We start from the raw sequence: 19020 nt of genomic DNA, 5'->3' as shown, positions 1-19020 counted from the left end.
TATGCAGAAGCCTACTTTGATTGAGCAAAATATGTGTGTCATTTTTTCATCTGCAGGCATGTGTGGGTACTAATTTACATGAACATGTTAGCATGTTAAACTATAAAGTGAACTATAAAATAGGAGTTGTGAATCATTAACGCCAATTGGCTTCCCAAATAAATGTAAATACATGGATGAGTTACTTTTCAGCTTTGTAAAAGATTTAGTGTTCGCAGTTGGTATAGAAATGGTTGTGTATCTTTTGACAGCTGCTAGGATGTTGATTTCAAGAACTCTGACTATTGAGGAATGGAATGTGATGCTTTCAAGTATTGTATAAATGAAGGTAAAACCAAAATGCTTGTTTACCAGCCTTACTGTATGCTTGTTAAACATAAACATCATCTCCAACTCCTTGAAAGATTCCATTAACAGCGCCTCCAAAAAATTTTACACATCACTTGGCAAGACAGGTGAACTACCATACTTTTCTGTGTATAAGACTAGGTTTTCTTACTTTAAAATAAGGTTAAAAATCTGGGGGCGTCTTATACATGGATAGTGCATATGCCCATTTCCTAAATTTGGGATCCCGAAAAGTAGGGGGCATCTTATACATGGAAAAATACAGTAATGTCAGTGTACTAAAAGAACCAAAGATCATCAGTGTTGAAGCAATGATTCTTCAACCTCAACTTCATTGGACTGGTCATGCTGTTTGGATGCCTGATGATCGTCTTCCAAAGCAACTATTCTATCCCCAACTTAAGAATAGAAAGTGAAATACCGGTGGGCAAGAAAAGAGGTTTAAAGACTCTCTCAAGGCAAAACTTTAAAAATGTAGTATAATCAGCGATAACTGAGAAACACTGACGCAAGCACTCCAATTGGAGAATAGCCTTTACCAAAGGTGTCATGGACTTTGAAGGTGCTTGAACTCAGGAAGAAAGGGAGAAATGAGCTAAGAGAAAGACAGTTTGGCAAATCCTCACCATGGTCAACTTCCATCCAGAAACCTGTGTCCCCACTGCGGAAGGACGTGTGAATCCAAAATAGGCCTCCACAGTCACTTACAGACTCACTGTTAGGATCATGTACATGGGAGACAATCTTCCTTGGCTATGAGTGATTTCACAAGGAGGAGGAGGAGGAAGTATATATGAGAAAGCAGAAGGCAGAACAGAAGATCTTTATCAAGAACAAGGGGGAAGAAATACCTACATTGGGAACCATCAGCCTTCCCTGATGGTTGAGGTGGGAATCAAAGGTCATTACTCGAGGGGGGGGACCCCTCTTAATCACGCTAGGCAGGTGCAGAGCCCAGGAAAGCCCACTGGGCAGCCCCCACCATTTCCTTCTTGGCAGTGCTTCCCATTCACCAAGAGGCCGCTATAGAAGTGACCGGGGGGGGGGGCTGCAGAGAAGGAGGCAGATGCAGCCTCCAAGGAGCACACCACAACTACTGACATCACATCAGTGAGCGATGCATTTCTTGGAGACCAGATCTTCTGCCCCATGGATCCTGCCACCCAAGGATCGCCATGCATCCTCATGGTGGGCCGGCCCTGCTATCTGTAGACAATCAGCTGACACTCTAAGTCAGAGGTTTTCAACCTTTTTGGGTCCACAGCTCCCTTGTGGCACCCTTGTGGGGCTCAGGAGCCCAGTTATGTCACCCCTTGCCTGCAGAGCTGGCAGCCTCTCACCCTTTTTTGAAACACCCTCCCTTGTGGAGTATTCCTTCAGCCTCCTCTCTTCTCCCCCCTCCTTGGGAGTCCTCTGGGCAGCCAATGCTGCTGCCCCTGGTCTCTGAGCCGCCCGCCCCCCTTGCCTCAAAGAGAGATGCCTCCCAGAGGCACCATTCGCCTGCAGAGCTTAGAGCCAGGGCTGCTGCAATAAACAGCAGTGCAAGCCTTTGGGAGACAGAGACGCAAGAGGGCATCAGAGGAGGGAGGGAAGGGAAGAGGGGCAGAGGCCAGGGTTGCTCGTGTCGCCCCTGACCATCCTTCAAGGCACCCCAGGTGCTGAAAAACACTGTTCTAAGTGAACACACCAGGTGCTATAAAGCCCTTGCACTAGCTGGATGTCAGAGGATTTTGGTTTGCTTCATAATCTGGAGCAAATATACTCATTTCAGTTCCATGGACCCCAATTGCAGGTTAGAATGTAGGCATGCAGATTTGTCTACACAATCTACAAACTGATACTGGCACTGGCCTGACAATAGTACAATCAAAACAAACACAATTCTGTCTAATATGCACTGAATGTCCCAATGCAATTGGTATTATGACTAAAAATAATGTCCACACAAGGTATATATGTACAGTCAGAAAGAACTTGAAAAAAATATATACAGTGGTACCTTAGTTTAAGAACAGCTTAGTTTATGAACAACTTGGATTAAGAATGCTGCAAACCTGGAAGTAGATGTTTTGGTTTGTGAACTTTGCCTTGGAAGCAGAACATGTTTCGCTTCCTGTTGAGTGTGTTCCATTTGTAAATTGAGTCCCCCGCTGCTATGGGAAAGCATGCCTTGGTTTAAGAACGGACTTCCGGAACAGATTAAGTTCGTAAACCTAGGCACCACTGTATGCAGTCTTGTAAATTGTTGTTCAATATAACTAAGAGTATGGGATGCGGGTGGCGCTGTGGGTAAAACCTCAGTGCCTAGGACTTGCCGATCGTATGGTCGGCGGTTCGAATCCCCGCAGCGGGGTGCGCTCCTGGCGTTCGGTCCCAGCACCTGCCAACCTAGCAGTTCGAAAGCACAATTAAGTGCAAGTAGATAAATAGGGACCGCTTACCAGCGGGAAGGTAAACAGTGTTTCCGTGTGCTGCGCTGGCTCGCCAGATGCAGCTTGTCACGCTGGCCACGTGACCCAGAAGTGTCTGCGGACAGCGCTGGCTCCCGGCCTCTAGAGTGAGATGAGCGCACAACCCTAGAGTCTGGCAAGACTGGCTCGTACGGGCAGGGGTACCTTTACCTTTATAACTGAGATTAAGAGTTCAATAGTTCAACTATGGAGTAAATCCTCTAGCTAAGACTGTGAAAATGAAGGACTCCCATTGACGAGATGTCTTCTTCAGGACAGTTGAGATATATTGCTAAATGATACATGCCATGCTCTTATTACATTGTATGTACAAAATGGCATCAAAGATCATTCAAAAATATCATAAATATTATAGTGTTACACTTACATAAATGTCAAGTTTATGCTCATTATTGGGTCAGCTTTTGATCTGCCTAGGTGCTCAGCTCCTAGTATAAGGCTGACTCAGAGGCTAGTCTAGTGATGCATTAAATAGTCCCCAGAGGGTGGCGATTTAAAGCATTCCATCATACTCTGAGCCGTTGTGCAAGAGAAAACAACTTGTGGGTTGTTCGTGCTTCCAGCTTCAGCACTATGCACGGTCGTGGGATTCATGGTCACACACACATTGAAGATGCGTGAACAGTGGTCTGCTTGTACTTACAAGGTGGTTGGAAGGCTGGCTTTTCTTTCTTTTTTTGAAAACATTTTAAAGTTGCTTGGAGCAGCTGGTAACTTTATCATCAGCCATCTTTTTTCTGAGCAATGCCCCAGGAACTGTCTACACATTATGTTGTGCAGCTGCTTCCTGGGAACATTTTTAAATGCTTTTTACCTGTGTGACAATGAAGTAAGATGATCCATCCGTTCCTAATTCCAGGGGAGTGTAACAGATGGAATGGTAGATTGACTCTGCAGAGACCTAGTTTAAAATCCCACCTTGAGCTCATAAGAGGAAAGATGGGGTAAAAATGCAATATTCTGAACAAGATAATTATGAGCTCAGGAGTTTGTATGTATGACTCTGTATGACTAGCTTTGGAACTTTAAAGTTACAGTAGACTAAATGACCATTTGTCAAGCAGGAACGTGTTGGGTAACACAATCTCATAGGTGAACTGGTCCCAAAAATAAGCATATGTATATGTATATGTATATGTATATGTATATATAACACAATTTAAACCCGAATCCTTAAGCTTCTTAGGAAATACAACAGATCACAATAAAGAAAAAAATACGAATGATTATATGCACCTTGAAATTTATCAATCAAAAATTCAGCAAACAAATCCCCTCAGTATAGTAAGTAAACTTGCACATAATAGCAATATTTCCCAGTCACAATGCAGATCCTGGCTGCAGTTAGTACTTCAAAATCAGTTTCTGCTAGTTTCTTTTCAATGGCATAATGCAGTTGCCTTAGGACCAGCTGCTAATAGATGTTCCATGGTTTCATCAGTTTTTCAAATAATAATTTTCTGCTGAATATGTAGGTGAAAGAATCAGCCTGTGATGCAGGACATCAGCAGCAGGGATCGTGACCTAGAAAACAAATCTGAAAGATCTTATAGCATTGTGTTTTACCATTTTAAATATTTTATTGATTTTGTTAAAAAGTGCACATGTAACAAAAAAGAAAGACAAGAAAGAACCAGCTGTGTGAACCGTAAAGTGTCTCTGCCTTGAAGAACAAAGGGACCAAGGGAGAGAGCAGCCCCCGAGCGACAGTGAAGCCCAGACTCATACAAAGATGCCCTTTGCAATAACAAACATAGGCAGAAATGAAAGCTTTCTCCACCTGTGAGTTTCATCATTGCTGAGAATGAATATTTTGCCTTTATAATAGAGTAATTCTGTGAAGACCAGTCTAGATGCCACATTCCTCTAAGTCCAAATCCATTAATCATGTAGAAGAGACCAACCATTTTCTAAAAACGATTCCTTTAAAAAAGCAAATCGCTCACACACTTTTAAATCCTCTAATCTTTCTATTTGTGTCTGTTCTGTGTTGTTTATTAGCTGTTTTAAGCACTTCCTTTCACCACCCTGTCCCAATCCCATTTGGGCTTCCACTGGACCTGCATTTGACTTCCAGTGTTTTGGGGTGTCTCTGTGTGCATCTGGGCGCACATGGTACATTTCCATACCATGTTTATCTTCCAAGGAACTCAAGGTGGGCTGCATGGTTCTCCCCCTCCCCATTTTATCCTGACAACAACCCTGTGAGGTAGGATGAGCTAAGAGATGGCGACTGGTCCAAGGTCACCCAGGGAGCTTCATGGCTGAGTGGGGTTCGAACTCTGCTCCCCCAGGGGCTGCTCCAGCACAAAGGTCTCATCTAAGAGCAGGCTTAGAAATGATACCTTTGGAGGGGCTTTTAGCCGCAGCGTAGAGAGCAGAATGCCTGTGACTAATCCATCCAGTGCATATTTTAACAAGACACTAAAAAACCATTAGAGCTTAAAAAACCTGTGAATCAGAATTTTTTGTTTTGGGGAGGTAAGGAGGTAAGGATGTAAGGATGATTTTCCATTTGGAAAATCATTCAAGCAGAAAAGCCTAGATACAATTGAAAATGAATGGACTTTCATCCTTTTTAGGAGTTTTTATTGTTTAAATTGCTAAGAGTAATTAGCATCTTGGAGTATAATAGTTCTTGTGGTGATGTGAAGCATTGATTTCCTGAGACTTTGTGACAGGTTTTTGAAACAGTGGATAAATACAATCTTGCACTCTAGTTGTCTTTCTCTTTTGTCATCCATGTGCTTCAGCTGATCCTTTGAGAGAGGAAATAAGTATTCAGTAAAATCATTTTAGGTTCATGTTCATGAAGAATTGTGCAGTTAAAACACACACACACACACACTTTTCACCATAAAGGCAATTTGGAGGCACATCAAACACATAAACAGAGAAACAGTAAGCTTGGTGAAAACTTGCCAAGATCAGAAGCCTTTCATTTTTAAAAAAATAAATAATTGGGTAGTTGGCAGAGCAACAATCAGAAAAAACGGCCTGTCTGTTATCTAGTTTAGTCTAATTGTGGTTGGTTTGTAGCTGTGGTTAGTTCAAAGAAACAATGGCTTCAAATTCTAATTTGGATGTAACAAGAAACTGCAGTTTATTAAAAAGGGAAAAGTGGAAGCTTTCCATCTCCTCACCTTTCAGGCAACAGTGAAGACAGGAGGGAGGAGCGACGATGTGTTCTCAAGCCATGGTTTTCTGTCATGTGTGTCAACCACACCATAGGGAGAGGGGTACCAGGTGGGGGGAAAGAGTACTTGTTTGGTACTTTTTGACCACACATGGGAAACGCCCCCCCCCCAGTCTTCTAAAACACAATAATAAATAATAATAAAATATTGTTACATTTATATCCCACCTTTTCTCCAAAGAGCTCAATCTGGCATATCCCCCATCTGGGCAAGGGAATGCCTTCTTCAGCTGCTGTGCCAACGATTATTAGAGGTTTTAGACTCGATTCATTACATCATCTCGGGATTACTGCTCTGGATAGAGTTGCCTTTGAAGAGTGCTCAGAAACTAAAATTGGTCCAGGAGAAAGCCTTTGACAATATTTCTTGGAGTTTTATGAAGAAGAATCTCCAAGGAATGAGGGTAGGCCAAGAATTTGAAAATGGTATAGGTGCAATCTATTCTGAACAAAAAGCTAGACTCATTGTTAATAATGTTGTGACAGAGGAGTTCAGAATAGAAAAAGGAACATGACAAGGTTGCCCAATTTCCCCACTGCTTTTTATATCAGTCCTGGAGGTGTTGCTGAACATGATCAGAAAGGACCAATTGGTTAGAGGGATACAGGTGGGAGCTAAACAGTATAAATTAAGAGCATTTGCAGATGACCTAGTTTTGACATTACAGGAGCCAGAATCTAGTGTGAAAAGAGTTTTAGAATTGATTCAGGAGTTTGGTCAATTGGCAGGTTTTAAACTGAATAAAACGAAAACAAAGGTTTTAGAAAAGAACTCAACAGAAACTGAGAAAGAGAGGTTTCAGAATGAGACAGGGTTGACAGTGGTTAAAAAAGTAAAGTACTTGGGAATTACTATGACAGCTAAAAATGGGAATCTATACAAAGACAATTACGACAAATGTTGGACGGAGATAAAGAAAGATTTAGAAATATGGTCAAATTTGAAACTCTCATTATTAGGCCGTATCGCTGCGATAAAGATGAATGTATTGCCAAGAATGTTGTTTTTATTCCAGACATTGCAGATTATTGATAAAACTGACTGTTTCAAGAAGTGACAGAAAGATATATTCAGATTTGTCTGGCAGGGCAAAAAGCCAAGAATAAAATTTAAAATACTAACAGATGCAAAGGAAAGAGGAGGCTTTGCCCTGCCAGACTTAAAACTTTACTATGAAGCAGCAGCTTTCTGCTGGCTGAAGGAATGGCTACTTCTTGAAAATACAGACATACTGGACTTAGAAGGATTTAATAATGCTTTTGGTTGGCATGCATATCTATGGTATGACAAGGTTAAAGTGCACAGAATGTTTAAAAATCACATTGTCAGGAAAGCACTGTTTAATGTTTGGACTAGGTACAAAGACCTACTTGAAAATAAAACCCCAAGGTGGTTGTCACCAATGGAAGCAAAAGCTCTAAAAAGGCTCAATATGGAGGCCAACTGGCCAAAATATTGGGAGATTTTGGAGCAAGAGGGAGACAAATTAAAACTGCAGAGTTTTGACAAATTAAAAAGCAAAGTCCGTGATTGGCTTCATTATTACCAGATAATGGAGGCTTACAAACTGGATAGGAAAATTGGTTTCCAGGTGGAAAAATCAAAACTAGAAACAGAACTGCTAGAACCCAAAACTAAGACTCTGTCAAGAATGTATAACTTGCTGTTGAAATGGAATACACAGGATGAGGCAGTGAAATCTGCAATGATTAAATGGGCACAGGATGTTGGTCACAATATAATGCTGGCTGACTGGGAACGGTTATGGACCACTGGCATGAAATTCACGGCATGTAATGCCCTTAGAGAGAATATTATGAAAATGATATATAGATGGTACATGACCCCAGTCAGGTTAGAATTTTTTTCTTCATTTGCCTGACAATAAATGTTGGAAATGTAAAGAAGCTGAAGGTACTTTTTTTCACCTTTGGTGGACATGCCCGAAGATTAAGACCTTCTGGGAGATGATCTATAATGAAATGAAAAAAGTGTTTAAATACACCTTTCTGAAGAAACCAGAGGCCTTTCTCTTGGGCATGGTCGGCCAACAGGTGCAAAGGAAGGATAGGACTTTCTTTATGTATGCAACAACAGCAGCAAGAATACTCATTGCACAGTATTGGAAGACACAAGAGTTACCCACTCTGGAAGAATGGCAGATGAAAGTACAGTGGTGCCTCGCAAGACAAAAAGAATCCGTTCCGTGAGTCTCTTCGTCTTGCGGTTTTTTTCGTCTTGCGAAGCAAGCCCATTAGTGGATTAGCGCTATTAGCGGTTTAGCGGCTATTAGCGGCTATTAAAGGTTTAAGGGATTAGCGGATTAGCTGCTAAAAGGCTATTAGCGGCTATTAAAGGCTTAAGGTATTAGCGGATTAGCTGCTAAAAGGCTATTAGAGGCTTAGATCAGCTGATAAGCGGCTTAGATCAGCTGTTAAGCGGTTTAGCGATCAGCTGTTAAGCGGCTTAGCGAACAGCTGTTAAGCGGCTTAGGGGCTTGGGAAAAAGGGGGTGAGGAGCGGGGAAAAAACCCCAGGAATCGCAAGACATTTTCGTCTTGCGAAGCAAGCCCATAGCAAATTCGTTTCGCTCCTCCTCTCCTGGAAGTTTCCCACACAGTCTCAGACTGCATCTGTGCACCTCTGGCCTGCTCTTCTCATTACTCCGCACATTCTCAGAGAACGGGGGGGGGGAGGGAGCTTGTCGCAGCAGGGGGGGGAGTCTCCCTGGCTTCTTCAGCAGCCTCTTAACCCCTCCTCTGCTTCAACCTCAGAGTCTGAACTGCTCCCTGTCACAGGCTCTCCCGGCACACAAAACCCTGTTGCTCCTTCGGCACCCAGTCCCTCTTCCCAAGCTTTGACCTCCTCAGTGTCCCACCACCAATCCCCGGGCTCTGAGCATAGCTGTCAACTTTTCCCTTTTCTTGCGAGGGATCCTATTCAGAATAAGGGAATGTCCCTTAGAAAAAGGGGAAAGTTGACAGCTATGGCTCTGAGGCTTCCTCCCCTGGGGTCCAGCCGGCCCCTGACATCTTCTTTGTTGTATTTATTGTTATCAAACTGTTTTTAAAATTAAGTTTTTATTTTATAGTGTTACCCATCTTGTCCCTGTGAGTTGTTTATATTGTTACAAAAGTTGGACATCACCCCGACTGTCTGCCGAATGGTAGCAAGATTCCAGGGGGGTTTCAGGGGGGTCTGTGTTCCTTTGGGGAAATTAGTCACAATGGGGGCTAGTGTCTTAATGATATTTGGTTTATTTTACACATGTAAACAACCTTAAGCCTTCAATGTAAGGGCACACAGCAGCAGCAGCAGCAGCCACCCAAAGCTTATCCGTGGCAGCATCACCAGCATCCTTTTTGCTCTGCAACCTATCTTCTTCATCTCCAGGACACACACAGGTGTGGTTCCTTCTTCACCTCCTGACTAGGATTAAAAGCTGGCACACTTAGGACATTTACCTTGGCTAATTAACTCTTCACATGCTAATTGCTGATGCTCAGAAGTAAGTCCACATGACTCTTGATTCCATTCTCAAGGTCTGATACACAGTCTTTACACATAAACGCTAATTAAACACCTCAAACCTGTTACATAACCCCCTTTTAATATACATACAGACTGTCTTATGCAAGTTCTAATGAAATCCTAATATTTACTAAACCTAAACATTTAGCATTATAGATCTATTACAGTATAAAACCAATGAGAAAGAAACAAACAGTCTCTCATCTACAGCTGTGTCATATCAAATCATTGCTTAACTGACATCATCATCCCTCCAGCGCCTCATGCCAGAGGGAACCGATGTGGAGATGTCATGTGCTCTCCCATCATTCCTGATCATTGGCCACACTGTCTGGGATGGGGGGGGGGGTGGGCGTTGTAGGCCAGAACATCTGGAGGACCACATGTTGGTCATCTCTGCCTTAGCAGAGCTCTTTCCTTACCCTGATGCCCAGGAACCTTTTCTCTAAGGCAGAGCTGCTAGGGATTGAAGCTGAGATCTGCTGCACATTGCTGCTGAAATCTGGCCCTTTCTGTCTTTCGTTTATTAAGGGGGCAGCACCTGCCCCCCCCCCTTTGTCTAGGCTAGGGTAATGGTTTAACACATGCTGATGTGAAAAGAGTCTGTGCCTTCTAGTCCTTTAATTGTGAACAATGAAACTATGTTAGGTAGAAAGGTTATAAATCTTTTTAACACGCATTGATCTTGTCTGCTGAGCTGAGAGGCCCAGTTGAGTGTTTATACAGTCAGAGATATTTTATCTACATTTTGGTTTGTTCCAGTTGCCTTAAAGGAATCTTGCAATTTCTGTGTGAGCTCTACTCTGTGTGTTTTAGCTATTTATTAGTTACCTGTATTGCATATTACATAAGAGTTTTCGTAATTGTCCAAGTAAACGTCCGGGCGGAAAATGACTACCGTATTGGCCCAAATATAAGCCGCACCCACAAATAAGACGCACCTTTAAAATTCAAGGCTTATTTGCGAGTATGGCCCACCTCCTGGTACTACAGCCCTGTGCCGGTGCTCAGCGCCCTGCTCCCCAAGCCAGCGCCGGCACTCAGTTTTGAGCGCACTGCGCACCTGCCTCCTGGCACTACTGCCTCCCAGCACTCCGCCCCACCAAGCCAGCACTGGGGGAGGCTTGGGAGTGGTGGGTGGGCTGCACGCCGTCACCCTGCACTCCCAGGCTGCTTCCAGGGGGGGCATAGAGTCACAAATATAAGCCACACTTAACTTTTCATGGCCCAATTTTGGGGGGAGAAAGTATGGCTTATATTTGGGGCAATACGGTAAATAAATTACAGAAACTTAAGGGTTAAAGTATGGGGACGTGGGTGGCACTGTGTTCTAAACCACGGAGCCTCTTGAAGGCTCCTTCCCTGCGACGGGGTGAGCTCCCGCTACTCGGTCCCAGCTCCTTTTTTTAAAAAAAATAATATTTATTAAATATTTTATAATTATGAAAAAAAAGACAATAAAGAAATACAATACATAGATTCAACAAACAATACGTCAACAATACAACATAAGGAAAACAAAAACATTTAAAAACACATCCAAATTTCATATCTGTATCTTTCATTTGCTTATTTCCTCGACTTCCTCGCACCTCCCTTTTTTGTATTCCTAGTTCAAATTTGCTAATTCAACAAATCCTTTCCCTCTTCTTCAATTTTTGTTCTATAATTTATCCTAACACCATTTAACTTTAAATTTTACACTTTAACACATTAACAATTTATATTCATATAATTCTTAATAACACTTCTGCTAAAACCATATAGCTTCATTCCAATATTCTTCTAACATTCTCTCTGTCCCAGCTCCTGCCCACCTAGCAATTTGAAAGCACGCCAAAAAGTGTGAGTAGATGAATAGGTACTGCTCCGGTGGGAAGGTAAACGGCATTTCCGTGCGCTCCTCTGGTTGGCCAGAAGCAGCTTAGTCATGCTGGCCACATGACCAGGAAAAACTGTCTGCGGACAAACACCGGCTCCCTCAGCCTGTAAAGCGAGATGAGCGCCGCAACCCCAGAGTCGTCTGCAACTGGACGTAACTGTCAGGACGTAACTCCTTTTTAAGGGTTAAAGTACATTCTGGTAAGAGAATATGCTTGTGACTGTAATTCTTCCAAATGTTGTATTAGCAAATCAAAGAGTTGCTGCTTGACAGATGGCTTGGTCTTGGCTCTCTGACTTTAAGCTTTATTGGTTCCGATGTTGCCTTTTGTATGTGCAATGGATTCCATTACTTCCTACTCAATTGGTTCCGTGCTCAGGCTGATTTCAGCTCAAGCTCTCTCTTTCCCCTTCTGAAATCTATTTAGTTTGCTGCCCTTCATTTCAATGTGAAATCATGTAGGTTGCACAGAACAATGTTTACCCTTCCCTCTTTCTCCTGCTTGCAATAACTTTGGCCAAAATCTATTTTCCTTTGTCAAATATAAAATCTTTGACACTCCATTGTTAAAGCAAATGGATGAAGTCCATTTCTCTCCCCTCACCCTCATTGCCAGCATTCTCCCCTACTGTCAGTGTTAAGTATAGAATACCCAGGGCAGAATTTGCAAGTGACAAAGGCTGCTTTTCCTTCGGAAGAGCAGCTTTGTGAGGGAGAAATTTGGAGCAGGGCAGCGGGGTGCTTGCTTTGCCTCCCAGTTTAGGTTTTTCCACCAAGATGTTGCTAGTGTGGCAATCTTGGAGGAAAAAATGAGATATGAAAGCATGAACACAAACGGAGAAAGTTGCAAAAGTTTTATAGGAATGACTTACTCCCACATAGAGATGAGTTTGATGTGGTAAAATGACTCTGTTCCTGAAGGTAATATTTCCTGGCTTCTCTGTAGGAGTGCTGCACCGTCACCATATGCAAAGATTAATTATACTGATGAGGTATGACTTAGGTGTGATTACTAACACAAACAGCAGAGTTTTGAGGCCTGCTTGGGGACCGGGTGAAACAGCTTTTCAATGGAAGTTTCATGGGGAAACAGATGGCAGAGAAAGGTTTCTGCAACCGTTTCTATTCCCTGCTCCAGTTTGCAAGGTTAACTTTGCACATGGCTGTGTTGTTGTGTTTATTTTATCAATCATCCACAATGCTATACTAGGTCTCTTAGGTCTCCTGTATTCCTTTGCCATAGCTTTGGAAATACTTTGGAAAAAACTGATCTCTTTGTGTGAGTGCCACAGAAGTTGCTGAAGCTTCTTTGTTCTTCCATATCACCCAACTATCTACCAAGATGAGCTAAAGCACTCTGGAGGAATTTTATGAGGGGGTCTGTACCCAGCAAGCCATGCAAAAACTCCATGTGACCTGCCTGCTCAGACAGGCAGCCCAGTTTGAATGTACATATCTTGGCTTAATGCTGCCCTACTATGCTCCTGTCTCAACACGCTGCAATTAAATGCAATGTGGATTAATGAAATGGTTTCCTTTATATCCAACTCAAACAAGAAACTGTGATTACCAGGATTTGGTGATGGCTGACAGGGCTGTGGGACTGATTTGTCCAAATCCCAAATCAAATTGGGCCATTTTTCAACAATCTGTGCTGAATTTGGATTGGGTCAAGACAACTACAAAATGTTGCAACACAGGTTGGGTGGACCCAAGTCAGGTTGTAGTGATTTATCCAACCCAGAACTAAAAAGCAGCCTCTCTGAAGCCAGATGGGCTTTCTCCAAAGTGTTGCCATTATTAATAACAGTACCATATAAGCAGAATGCAGAGGGAAGGAGGTGGAATAGACTTTGCTGACTGAGAGCTCTAGCTTCCAATCTGGGGCTAGAATTTTCCCCAACACTCCAATCACAGTGCTTTTTTTGGCAGGGGGATGGATGGTGCAATCTTAAATCTTGGACTCAAGGGCATCCTGATCAAATTTGCAGTTGACACCAAACTGGGAGGGGTGGCTAACACCCCAGAGGACAGGATCACACTTCAAAACGACCTTGACAGATTAGAGAACTGGGCCAAAACAAACAAGATGAATTTTAACAGGGAGAAATGTAAAGTATTGCACTTGGGCAAAAAAAATGAGAGGCACAAATACAAGATGGGTGACACCTGGCTTGAGAGCAGTACATGTGAAAAGGATCTAGGAGTCTTGGTTGACCACAAACTTGACATGAGCCAACAGTGTGACGCGGCAGCTAAAAAAGCCAATGCAATTCTGGGCTGCATCAATAGGAGTATAGCATTTAGATCAAGGGAGGTAATAGTGCCACTGTATTCTGCTGTGGTCAGACCTCACCTGGAGTACTGTGTCCAGTTCTGGAAACGATGCCTTATGAGGAACGGCTAAGGGAGCTGGGCATGTTTAGCCTGGAGAAGAGGAGGTTAAGGGGTGATATGATAGCCATGTGCAAATATATAAAAGGATGTCACATAGAGGAGGGAGAAATGTTGTTTTCTGCTGCTCCAGAGAAGCGGACACGGAGCAATGGATCCAAACTACAAGAAAGAAGATTCCACCTAAACATTAGGAAGAACTTCCTGACAGTAAGAGCTGTTCGACAGTGGAATTTGCTGCCAAGGAGTGTGGTGGAGTCTCCTTCTTTGGAGGTCTTTAAGCAGAGGCTTGACAACCATATGTCAGGAGTGCTCTGATGGTGTTTTCTGCTTGGCAGGGGGTTGGACTCAATGGCCCTTGTGGTCTCTTCCAACTCTATGATTCTATGATTCTAAAATGCAGCGAGCTTACCCTGGTTGCCTGGTTCTGAGAGCATTCTGCAAGGATATGGTCACTGCTGCTGCTTATGAAGCATTCACAGCGCTTGAAGCGGATTGGCTGTGGGCACTAGTCACAAATGTCCTTCTTGATGCAAATAGGCTTTGCTGCCCTCTTTTTCAATAGGAGTTGGTGGATTCTTTTTCCTCCAGAGCTATAGAGGGCATGCCATAGGGTAAGGCTGCCATATTTCAAACAGTGAAAATCCAGTCAGAAAAGCTGTTGGGCTTTTTTTTTCTTTTTGGCAAAGTTCTTGAGCTTGGGGGGGGGGCAAGGCCGTTGAGCTAAAAAAGCTGTTTTTGAGCTATTTTTATGGGGAAACAGCAATGTTGACAGGGGCTGTCATACAACTGGATTATCCTGGACATTTTTGCCAATTTCCGCCCGGATGCTGCTGCCGACTGCAGTATTCTAGTTGTATGGCAAGCCTACCATAGTCATGCAAACACCAAGAAGGAGGAGGAAGAGCATAGAGTGAATGGTCATAGCATAGGAGTGTGGGGGGGGGGGGAAGCTTTGGGTAAGCACTGTGGGCTTGGGGGGGGCACTGGCCCAGTTGTCCTTGGCAAGCAGCCTACTCTGCCTGCATTGGAAGAAGCCAAGATCCCAGGCGGCACTGGAAGTGAATAAGGTGTGCTGGGAGGGGGGGGGGGAGAGCACCCAGACATAACCAAATGCTCAGTGCTTGAGGTGCTGCTGTGGATCAAGATGTAATTGCTTCATTTCTGCAAGCTTTGTGGAGGCTCTTCAGTGTGGATCAAGGTCTGCCTGTTGCTACTATCACATGATAACATTCCAGTGATAGAAAAAGCAATGGGAGGACTTGATCTGTGCTGCAAAGGACACAGCCCACCCACCCCCCACCAGGCCTTCGAAGGCCCGATACAGGTGTGTTTGATTTTAGTTTCAATAGGCCTTATCAGTCTAGCTGGAAATCTTGCCTCAGGGCTGGTTTTCACATTTCTTGTTCTTGGAAATGCTCACTAAGCAGCACACCAGGCAGTGCCCTACAGGGTTGCAATTCAAAGCGCAGTGGGATGTTCAGGGCTTTGCCCAAGACATTTTGTCGCCTAAGGCAGACTACTCAGGTTCTGCCCCCCCCCCACCCCCCTCCTGACTGCACAGGCACACATCTCCATCGTAAACACTGAAGAACATGAAATAAAAGGGAGGGGAACCAAATGTATGTCTTATGGGTGACACGGGGATTCTAACCTGCAGCTTTGATTTGCACATATGGGAAATGGAACGAAGGAATATGCATTACCCTCAGCTGTAGCTATGCAGAAACAGAAAGAAAAGGTTTGTCACTGCCAACACATTTCCCATACATTCTGGTGCTACAGAAGAAACCCAAGATAAGCCCCAAGGTGTCATGCGCCCTGATTTCTTACCTTTGAGAAACACTTCATAAGAATATAAGATGAATATGGATCAGGTCAAATGCCCATCTAGGCTTGCCCTCTGTTCTCACAGTGGCCAACCAGATGCCTATGGGAACCCTGCAAGGACCAACGGAGGGCAGCAGCACCCTCTCCACCTGGGATTCCCAAAATCTGGCATCCAGAGGTGTCCTGCCTCCAGTGGGGGAGCAGAATATATCCTTATCCTCTGTGGATTTGTCTAATAATCCTTTAAAGACATCCAAGTTGGCGGTCACCACAACCTCTTGGTGGAGCAATTTCCATAGTTTAATTACGCACTGTGTGAAAAGGGACTTTCATTTGTCCTGAATCTTCATACATCAAGCCACAACCCAGTAACCCCTGTGCATTGCAAAAGAAGACCAACAGCTAGGCTGAACGTGCCTGGCCTGCAGTTCCAAGGAAGCTAAAACAGCACCCCAAAATAAACCCACAAAGATCATCATTGAATTATAGAATCATAGAATTGCGGAGTTGGAAGGGACCAATGGCAGAAATTTGCCTGCAGCCCAGAAATGGTGAGGAGGAGCTAGGTGCTTAATCCTTTGCTGATTCTTCCTTGCAAATGCCCCACCCATTTTTAATCCACTCTTCCTCCCCCAGGCCAGGCTCTAAGAGAAGAAACAGGCTCTGCTCATTCTCCTCTCCCCCAAATGTCCCTCCAACTGCTCTTGCAGTCGTGTTGCCTCAACAAATACCAAAGCAGGAGAGCATTCTGACCTCACTGAGAACAAGCCTCTGTGAGCCACTGTATTTAGTGTGCAATACTATTGTGCTCAAGCAGCACCAGTGCCATCTTCCCCTGCAACCTTCCTTGAATTGTGCCCAATATGGGGAAGCAAATTCCACTGAATTAACTTATTTCTGACTGATATATGCAACCGAGAGGGAAGGGCATAACTCAGTGGATACAGCATGTGCTTTTGATGTAAAATACCCCATGTTCCATCCCCAGCAACTCCGTAGAGGGCTGAAAGCCTGGAGACCAATATTGGGCTAAATCCGCCTTTTTTAAAAAAAACAAAAACTTTTTTTCTACATGAATATTTATTGAATTTTATAACAAATAATGATACAAATCTCATTCATCATGTTATTTACAATTATTCTCCCTCCCCTCCTCTGGACTTTCCTCAACTCCCCCTCTGCTGAGTTAGTTTTATTTATTGTATCCTGCTTTTCCTACACAAAAACTAAATCCCTTATCATTTCTCTGAAATATCTGTTACTCAAATGAAATTGTGAACATTTATTCAAATCCTGCCAGTGAATCCGGTCCATTCTGTTGTTTCTGAGCCAGTGTGGTGTAGTGGTTAAGAGCGGTAGTCTCGTAATCTGGGGAACCGGGTTCGCTTCCCCGCTCCTCCACATGCAGCTGCTGGGTGACCTTGGGCCAGTCACACTTCTCTGAAGTCTCTCAGCCCCACTCACCTCACAGAGTGTTTGTTGTGGGGGAGGAAGGGAAAGGAGATTGTTAGCTGCTTTGAGACTCCTTCGGGTGGTGATAAAGAGGGATCTCAAATCCAAACTCTTCTTCTTCTTTCTGCAAATAAAGTATAAATGGTTCCCAGACTCTTTTGAAGTCCTTTTTGTTCTTCTCTCGTAGTTTATCTGTTAGCTTAGCCAATTCTGCATTTATTCTGCAAGGAATAAATCCGCCTTTTGTGACCTGGTGCCACCCAGAGTCCTTGGGCTGCAACTCCCATCATCCCTGGCTGGGGGCATCAGGTTGGGAATGAGTGAGTGAGCAAGCAAGGGGGTTCAATAGCCTTGACTCCACAGAAGGCCACTTCCAGTGTTCCTAAAGCAAACACTTTCACCTATTTACTCCTTCTAGCTGTGGCGCTAAGAGACGGTGGCATGCTTGATTGAGCCTGGTTGAGCTTGGTCGTCCTTCTCCCAAGTCCAATGTCACAATCACTAGACCACAGCATGCAAGGGCATCTAATCTCACTGCTGGGGCTATGATAGCCAAGAAAAATATAACAAGCCAGCCTCAGTTAGTGGTGTTGCAAAGGGAATATGTGTCTCACTGAAGAAGGAATCATCCACATGGCGGCAGATTTTCAGATTCAGGGTCCAAAAGTGAATCTTCCCGACAGCCTAATGAAGCTGTCAAGAATCTTTTCTTTCCCTGAGGTGACAGATACCATTCCTGCTGCTTTCTTACAGCTTGCTAATCCTGGAAGAAGATGGGGCTCTTTCATTGCACTACTTGTCTGAGAATAGCTGTGGAATACTGAACATAGGTAGACAAGGTCCCTGTAATGAAAATGAAGCAATCCATCCATGCAACAAGCTTGTTCTGCGAGCTCAGAGAAATGGTGTTTACTTCCATGAAAAGGACATTTTAATCAAGTGTCTGAGAGCCAGGATATTTTGCATCTCCTGTTTTATTTCCTATAGATCTGTCTGAAGTTTCATTTTTGAAGCCATACATTGCAGATATGATAATTTTTTACCTTAAACACACTCTTTGAAAGTGAAAACTAGCAAATGTAAAGTGATATCAGCTTCACACTTCTCTGCGCACCTCGGCACATCAAAAATAAGCTTCAGAGCTAAATTGTGCTCTGGTGCATGGAAATAAGCTCAATGCATCATTAATTCAAATTACAACGGCTAACTACAATCTACCCACAGGCAAATATAAGCATAGGTCTGGAACTGAGAGCAGATCTGCACCAGGCATTCAAAGTACAGCTGGGGTGGGGATTTCAGTTCCCAGGATTCTTTGGGGCGAGTCCTGTGCTTTAAAGGTATGGTGTGGATCCTGTGCCCTCAGTCCCCTGCTGCTTTGTGCCTGAGCAGCTTCTTGCCAATTCTGCAGGCATCAGACGGCCCAAGGGATGAAGAGGCTCTCACTGGGACCTTTAAAGTGCAGAGCAGATCTCCAGGTGTTTTTGACTTCAGCTCTGATTATCCCTGACCATTGGCCATGCTGGTCGAGGCGGATGGAAGTTGGAGTCCAAACATCTGGAAAAGGTACCAGATTGGAGAAGGATGCTTTAAAGTTTCCAACTCTGCCCTGCACTCTTTGTCTGAGCTGCGTTCAATACCTGTTTGCTTCCAGATTGCCCCCTGGATCCAGATAATCTATGCAAACCACCTTCTTCACACGAAGAGAAGGCAACAAATGCCTGGCTCTGGTTTGTTTCCCAGTTTGCATAATTCCTAAACACTTTTAGGGAGCAGTGTGGTGTAGTGGTTAAAAGCGGTGGACTCGTAATCTGGGGAACCGGGTTCGCGTCTCCGCTCCTCCACATGCAGCTGCTGGGTGACCTTGGGCCAGTCACACTTCTCTGAAGTCTCTCAGCCCCACTCACCTCACAGAG

General features: G+C 43.9%; 1 protein-coding gene across 1 annotated transcript in view; it reads left to right on the top strand.

Moving 5' to 3' along the window:
- CNTNAP2 (contactin associated protein 2) overlaps positions 1-19020 on the top strand; it is a 965530-nt gene that overhangs the window by 790438 nt on the left and 156072 nt on the right. The window lies entirely within an intron of this gene.

This window comes from Podarcis tiliguerta (assembly GCF_965153285.1).
Source record: "Podarcis tiliguerta genome assembly, chromosome: 12".
In the NCBI taxonomy this organism is placed as follows: domain Eukaryota; kingdom Metazoa; phylum Chordata; class Lepidosauria; order Squamata; family Lacertidae; genus Podarcis; species Podarcis tiliguerta.
Note: the sequence above shows the minus strand (reverse complement) of the source record. Positions and strands in the feature narration are given on the sequence as shown.